Source organism: Lygodium microphyllum, chromosome 9 (assembly GCF_053477565.2).
Source record: "Lygodium microphyllum isolate KBCC chromosome 9, Lygodium_microphyllum_v1.1.10, whole genome shotgun sequence".
NCBI classification, from domain to species: domain Eukaryota; kingdom Viridiplantae; phylum Streptophyta; class Polypodiopsida; order Schizaeales; family Lygodiaceae; genus Lygodium; species Lygodium microphyllum.
This window is the reverse complement of record NC_141143.1, coordinates 56118129-56126604: the sequence shown is the minus strand read 5'-3', so window position 1 is coordinate 56126604 and position 8476 is coordinate 56118129. Positions and strand designations below refer to the sequence as shown.

General features: G+C 41.6%; 1 pseudogene; it reads left to right on the top strand.

Annotated features, from left to right (window-relative positions):
* The first annotated feature begins 5845 nt into the window (after positions 1 to 5845).
* Positions 5846 to 8224, top strand: LOC148031060 (uncharacterized; annotated as a pseudogene).
* The last annotated feature ends 252 nt before the right edge of the window (positions 8225 to 8476 follow it).

Sequence of the window (8476 nt, the reverse complement as noted above, 5' to 3'; positions counted from 1 at the left end):
TTGTGTAGAGCCATTACTACTCTACGATCTAATCCGAAGGACCTGTCACGGCACGCACTTACTCTCCAACGTACTTGAGGGAGGTGCGGAGGGGGCAAAGCCCCCCTTGCAGGGGTCCGGGGGGGGGGGGGGGGGGCAATCACCCCGGCCCACAAGGCTGTTACGTTAAACACCATGTGTGATCTGAAGGATTGTTTGCAGCCAAGTTTTGAACCATTTGCTCTAGATTTCAGCCTAGTGATAGATCTATAATGTGCTTTTGGCTCTATATGTTCTCTAGGTCTGTACTTTCTTGTTCTGGTTTGTTGGTTTGATTCCAGGAATCGGACTATCCAATTTTGGGTGGATCAATCTATAGTCAGACCAACCATAGGACTCGGACCCAACGACCAATCAGACCACCCTTGAGAATCAGACACTACTCCAACTTGCTTTTCCAAATCCAAAAAACCAAAGACCTACTTGCTAAGGAGATTGAATATCTCTTTAAACTCCCTCACTTCCTACCTATCTATCTAAAGCACCAGTTTGGGAAAAACCCTACTTCAATGCGCGATTTGAAGCGTGCAAGCATTCAAGGCTTGAATCTGTTGGTCCCGGCAATGGAACCAAAATCTGGAGGTGATCAATTGCTGAGACCCATGAACCTCTCATTGTTTCAAGCATTCCAAGCCGAGCACTAATGGCCACCTCTCACATAGCCAACACGCTATCCATCTCTATGAGTGTAGTGAGCTTACCTCCACGCCCGATCAAGTTGCCTCCTCTCCCGAGCACTCTGGTAGCTCCACGATCCAAGTGCAAGATATGGATGTAATTGATGGATTGAGCTTTAATGGAATATCTCTTTTTCATTCTCCCTTATTGGGATGTCATTCAGATTTTTTTGTGTTATGTGTTAGTATGTGGGTATGTTTGATTTGTGTGTATCTAGAGATTTGGTTGAGATATGATATTCTGATAGGTTTTGTAAGGAGTATGCATGGTTTTGATAGGGTTTCTGTTTTGATCTGATTTTTTTATGTTTGTGAGGATGAGATTGTGAATAAGTCTTTTAAGAAATGATTGAGAGTGTGTTGGATGGTTTTGGATAGTTTGAAGTGGTTTTGATTTGAGTTATATAGTTTTTATGCCTTCTGTTGACCTTTTGTAGTATTTTGTAGTAGATCTTCTATCTCTGTTCTATAAGCCTCTATTTGCTTCTATATCTGTTTTCTAATGGGGATGGGTATCTAGATTGGGAAGTGTTTTGCAATTTTGAAAGAGGAATAATACAAGCTCAAAATATCTTGAAGAAGCAAAAGAAGTAGTTGAAGCAGACTTGAAGTGAAGACTATAGTGACAATGATAGTAGTGAGCCTCAAGGGACATTGTAATGACTCTGGTGACTCTTCATATTAGCCATACCTCTTGAGAGGGGCATTCACAACCAAGAGGATTTTTTAGAGTAATTCATTGTTATTCCAATGTACTATTGAGAGAGAGCATATGTGAGAAAGATAGAGTATGAGAGATAGCCAACTTTTTATGAGAAACATTGTATCTACATGAGAAAGACTACGAAGACTATGAAGATGATGAAAGATGAATACTATGTGATGAATTCCATTCAAAGTTGATCTTTCCTTTGTGTCATTGTGGTTATTTGATGGTTTCTATGAAGAATATGTTAAAGATTTATTGTGATAAATCCGTGGGAGAATTGCTATGTGATGTTGTGTGAAGATTAGTGTTATTTTTCTTCTTGTAGTTGATTAAAATATGGAGAAAATGCTTGTAGGTGTGACAAGATAGATTTTCTGCAATAGATTCCCTATTTTCTTGGTGTTCCTCTGGGGGGCTCCAATCACAATCCCCAACCGTAGTCCACCAACTCCTAATTAGCATACAAACCATAGGTAGCTACAAATAAGCACGTAGGCTACTACAATCCAACTGTTAATTAGCATGTTGGCAATTACATTGCAATCCTTAAGTAGAATATCGACACACTGTTAGCTAGAACCACACATTGACTGCTAACAATCATATTTTTGACTATAGTGACTACCAAATAGTAATCATGTGACTATAACTAGCAAACAATCGGAGACCTACTCATCATGGGATAATTATAATAGAAATATGGATATTTTAACAAGCATCAATCAAGCCCACTCTAAGACTACATTATAGACTATCCTAAATTAACTTGTATATCGTACGACAACTATTGAGTTCAATGATAATCTAAATTCCATATTCATATCAACAATAACAAGGACCAAACACAATAACGGTTCACTTAGAATGCCAAAGACATAGTAGTATAAATGGAGTTGAGGGTTTCTAGAGTGATAAAAAATATAGATTTCTCTTGTTTTGGATACGCTCAATGGGTATCTTGATACATCGCACAAGATGAGATAATGTGGATTGAGGGCATGTTTCTAAGGAGTTTAAAGGAATATATGTCTACTTGCTTATAATATAGAAATTTTATGACATACAATTTTGAATGAGCAATTGTTTTGTAAGCTACCAATCTTTCTTGACATGTCCTTCTTGCTATAAAACCCACACTTTGTTGCAAGGACTTCTAACAAGGTTTGGACTTCAACTACTTGGCATCCAAGAGACAATCAATGATAGCTAGACACATTTTCAAAGTGGTTTGTCTAGGTGAGGATGTCCTTAATAGGTTGTGTAGAGAAAGACTTTAGTTGCACCTTACTCTTTGTTGCTCCATTTTGTGAGATTGATCAGTCATAAAGTTAATGAGGGATTGATTTATGTGATTTACTTGGAGAATCACATTAGTGCTATAGAATCTAAGGGACAGTTAGGGTATATGGAGACATCTGTGTAGGTTGAAAAGAAACAACATAGGCGTCTCTTACAAACATTAAGGATAATTCATCGCAATTGGGATCCTTTTCCTTGGACCACTTGTTGCCAATGAGAGGGTTCACTTAAGTGTTCAAGGAGCAAAAACCCCAATTGCACGAACACTCCATGTGAACATATGTGTCCCTCCCATGATGAGCCTTCAAGGCTTGAACTTACAACCTCTAGGTCATGAAACACAAGCTTTACCACTAAGCCATCACTTTGGAGACTCCCTATCGCTTGTTTTGGTGCTGCTTCATATCTGTTTCTCTCATCATGCCAAGAGACCTTAGTCTCGCTTGGTTGTTACAGTTAACACTGGATACATGTCTACATGCCCTCCACATATCCACTAGGACACGACAATACATGATTGAGAAAACTATGGAAAACATGTAATGTTTTTGGTTGAAGGTTTTTATGTTGGCCTTGAAAAAGATTTTATGTGATTGATGCATACATACTAGTCTATAGTCTAAGGTTGATTATACACTTGTTATGGACACAAGGGTGTGATGTAGATGTGTTGTGTAGAGAGACGTTTGAAAACTTGTCCCCAGCCAAAAATTCCATCCAACTTGTCCATGCCGCCCAAGCACAAAGTAAAGTAAAAGTTTTCAAAATCAAGGCAAATGCACATCAACCAATTCCAATAACCAATCACTAATGAAAATAGAGACGTAATAATATGAAGTGTTATTAATTAACTCTTGTATCCGGCCAGGTGTGTAAAGGCAAGTGGCCCTTTCATGTCGGTAGTTTTCGTGTGTCTGGACTCCAACCTAAGTTCTCTTTTGAATGCAATGCCATTTCTTTCGGTTTATTAGATAGTCTACCATAAGCTGAATGCATCGTGGAGAATTTTGGGTACGAATGATGAGGATTAAAGCCTCGTATTCAAAATTCGACTGTGGTATCCGGGAGACACGGATGATGGGGATCCATGCTTCGAACACATGATTTGATCAAGGAAGAACCAGGAAACCTCAGGACTATGTGCCATGGGGTGGTTTGAGTTGGGATCGACGATTGAGGGGGGCCGTGGATCACGGGGAGAATCTGGGCCCATACTTTTGGCCCACGATAAACCCGGCCCACAAAAGTAAACCCCGCCCACGAAAGTAAACCCTGCCAATGAAAGTAACCCGGTCCTAGGTGTAAACCCAGTTCTGCGCTAAAGGGAACCCGGTCTGCCGGAAAAGGGGGGCTGTCGGTCGATTTGATGGGTCACACGGCACGTGGATGGGATCCGCGATTTTTGTCGGGCATGAGGCAGAGGCATCATGACAACGAAGGGGGGGTACTTCAGATTAATGGATGCGGTGGGGCACGAGTTATTATATGGTCCATGAGGGGTGATTGAGGGAAGTCACACAAGACATTTGCGCCCCATGGTCAATAGAGTGGCATGGGGAGTCCTTTCTTCATAAGATTTCCAAAGTGGACCAAAAGTAAACCCAGCCCGAATAGTAAACCCGGCCACCTTTTTCCCACAAGGTAAGCGCGAAACTGTCGATGCGAAAAATGCTCTCAGTATTACCCACAGAATATCTCTGCATGCAATGCATATTGAAGGAATCTTTGTGTAGGAGCTTTGAGGTCCGCGTGGCAACCATACATGGGCATCACAAGTTAAAATCTTCGTGATCCATTAATCATGGCTTCCCCCCATCAAGGTACACATAGCTCTATCTCTTTGTGATGATGTTTTTGTGATATATGGGTGATATGTGCTTATATAGTCAATGGCTATGGATTATGGAGAGTGATCCTGAGATTGAGGAAGTCGATACAGATGAAGAAACATCGGATGAATCAACAAGTGATGTGGTTGAGATGATTGACTTCTTTGCTAAAGGCAATGATTCAACAATACAAGAAAGCAGCGGCATTGCATCAAGCGCCCTTAATTTCACCTTATCAAAGTACTTCTCATTCGACAGGGAGAGCTATGGATTGATGGTAAGTGATTTGAATGGAGAAAAAGCCATCACATTGGGGGTGCTCAAGAAATATGACAAAAGGGAGCTATTAGACCTGAAGAAGTGGAGAAGGATCAAAGAAAGTCTTTGCATGGGAAGAAACGATGATGAACAAGTTGTGCTAGCCCTTAAATCGGAGCCATCATTGCACATTGCATGTATAGAGGAATGGGAGAGTATTTTCCTTGCAAATCACATAAATAGGGTTATAAGTGCTCACACAAACATTAATGCCACAGTGGACTCCATCAAATCTAATTGGTGTATGGATATGAGAAAGCATGGCATCCCTCTCGCTTATGTGAAAGAACTCATCGATGCTTGTACTTGCAAGGTATCCACAAAGCCCCATGGGTTTGATGGAAAAGTACCTATCTTGGAGCTTACCTCAGACATATCTCTTGTGGAGTGCCAACTTCAAGAGATCATGGTTCAACACAAAGCCAGGCTAGTCAAGGTTCGCTCAACCAAAACGCATGGTTTAGGGAAGACAATAGTGGAATATGCATGTCATCGTGGTGGCAGCGCAACTCGCAAAGGCTCCCAAATTCGTAGATTGAGAACCTCGAAGAAATGTGGTTGCCCATTCAAGGTGCAAATCGAGTATAAAGATGGTCTCCACAAGGTTACTCTATGAGTACATGCTCTACACAAGGGCCATACACCTGGTTCTCGCAGTGATTTGTATCACTTTCCAATGCATCCATGTGTAGTTGATTGCTGCAAGGACGATCTGTTTGACGTGGGGACATGCTGCCACATCACCAAGATGAGCTTGACGAAAGAGCAATTTCATTTCAAAAATGCCTCTCCATTAGATCGTGTAACATATAGGTTCTTCATGATTCCAAAAGAGGTGCAAACACTATCTTACCAAATGCGAAATGAAGGTATGTTCTCATCTTTTAAGTTATTGTTCGATGTACTTGGGCTACCTTGAGCATCAATGCTATTGGTATATTGCAGGAAAACTTTCTAAGGATGATTGGACCGCGATGTACTTGGAAGCGATTCGTCTACGAGACCAAAACAAGGTACTTGTCATATTTCTCTCAATATTTATATGTTATAGTGATTAGTACGTCTATTTGATAAAGCAATCTTGGGTCCTGTAGGTGCTATATTGCCAACCGTATAATCCACATGCGAAAGAGGACAAGGATAGACCATTCATATTGGTTGTCCAAGATGAATGGATGCTAGAAATGAGCAAGAGGTTCTCGAAGAACAGTGCCTGGGCGATTGATAGCACGTTTAAGACCAATGTGTTTGGCCTTCCTCTCTATGCAGCAGTTCTACCAAACCAACATGGAATGGGCATTCCTATTTGGTTTATGTTGTGCACATGTGACAATGGGTTGAACCAAGAGGTCATTGCTTTGCATATCACAATGAAAATAATTCTCTCTAGAATGGGTGACATTCGCCCTTCTGCACTTGTCATCGATAAGTCTCAATAAGAGTTGGAGGCACTCTCAAAGGTTGTCTTCGATGATCCTCATTGCTGGACCGCCAACTATCTCGATGGCACTAGACACCAAGTTGCATGCCATATTATTCTTTGTTGGTTCCATACAAAGAAGGCTTGGGTTGAGAATCTTCTCCCACAGGTACACATTGCTATGATTGTTTTGATTTTAAGAACTACCTTTCGTGTGTTTCAATGAGCTTGGTAGTGATTAATGTCCCATGTGCTCATGGATCAAGGTTCCATCGGATGAGCATGATCAGGTATTCGCATCCTTGTCCAATCTCATGCAATGTCCAATAGAATTGCAATTTGACGAGTTGTTTCAGCAGCTACTGCATCGCTACTCCTCTCATCCAAACGTGGTACGATACATTACAAATGGATGGTGTGGAAACTATTGTATATAGCGTACAAGATGGCCCAAGTTTGGTCGCATGTTTCCTCATGGTAATGTTGACACCACCAATCTAATTGAGAGACTATGGTGGTACATCACATACACTCTACTTGATGCCAAGATCAACAGGTCTATATTGGATCTATTGCACGCCCTTGTTGGCAACTCGTCATCAGGATCAAGAATGGGTGGAACCGCACTTGAGTTCTTCAAACAGAAGCAGGAGATAGGTAATGTGCTTGATTTTGAGTTGGAATGTTGTTTATCATTTTGTTGTGATACATTATGTTCTTGAAAGGGACTATTTTCTCATAGTTGACTCTAGGTGCTCAAAGTCTATGGGTCGAGCAAGAGCCACACAGCTAGATTGGCAGCAGGGGAGAGGATACTCCAGCGGTACAAGGTTGATCCCTTGTCTCTTCAAGTCATTCATGAGGGAACCATGCTCTTCAAAATGGCAAGTGCAACACAACAAGACAAATGGTATAATGTAAGTGTGCAAGCAAACTATTGTGATTGTGCTGATTGGGTTGCAGATTGTAAACATCTCTATGGCTTGCGGCTCATCTTGAGGAGCTATTTTCCTCGCCTTTATGAGGTTCTGCCCATCATCGATAGTGCATGGGCTTTTGATGGCACACCACATAGTCCTTATGGTGATGAAAATCTAGTATTGGAGAGGCCATGCTTCGATGGATGTGTGCAGAAAGAGGATCTTGTGTCCTCTATTGAGGACTTCAGAGGGCTCCTCAAACGCATTGAGGTTGAGGTTTCGTCCTATACCTCAACACAGAGGGAAGTTTGTATGCACCAATTGCAAAGTGCAAGGGAGTCTCTTGTTCGCATGTTTGCCCCACATGAGATTGATATGCCTACGAAGGGTGGGATCTATCAAGTCCAGGCAAATGTCACACAGACACGCTTGGAACATGGCAAGAGTGACCATCCTCAACCAAACGAGGAATGTGGATCCTCCTCGCAACCGAAGCATCCCCACACCACAGGTGTACTGAGACGCAAGCATCAACGAGGAAGGGGCTGCATTAGGTTCAATGCAAAACCACGCATATATTGTCCTCACTGCTGCACCAAAACATTCTTGGTGGACCCTTCGGTTGTTTTTTCATGTCACACTTGCCATGCATTGCTTCCCCTTACCTTACAGTATGTACCACATACAGTGATATCTATCTTGATTGGCAGGATGGTGCAACTCTATGACGAGAGTTACAGGGGCATCTGCACTATTTCTGATAATAATTATTCTCTCCAATGTTTCATGATGAAGAATGTGCTGATTGCAAAAAATCTTTGGGATTATGTTAGTGGTGTGTGCATACAGCGGTGAGAATGAGGAGCGCCAGTTCACTCTCTCATTTCCCAACGGGTCAGTGGTGACACATGTGTTGGCTTCTAGACTCAGGATGTTGGTATTGTACTCATGAGCAGCACACCCTCGAGGATGATGTAGTGCGAGACTCTCTTTGGAATTTGGATAGTACTTGATACACATGTAATAGGCTTTTGAGTAGACCTTGCTATGTGGATCATACTCTTACATTGCCTAATTCATCGCATATTTTGTTTTTATGACTCGTGCATAGTGAATAGAACAACACATAATTTTTGGCATGGCATGTGTTTCGTCTAGGGTGGGCGAGGCACTCTAATCAACATGCATGCTAATCTTGTTGCCTACTTGTAGTTACCAAGCATGCAAATGACAAGTAAGAGTAAATACGATGTCATGGATGTTGA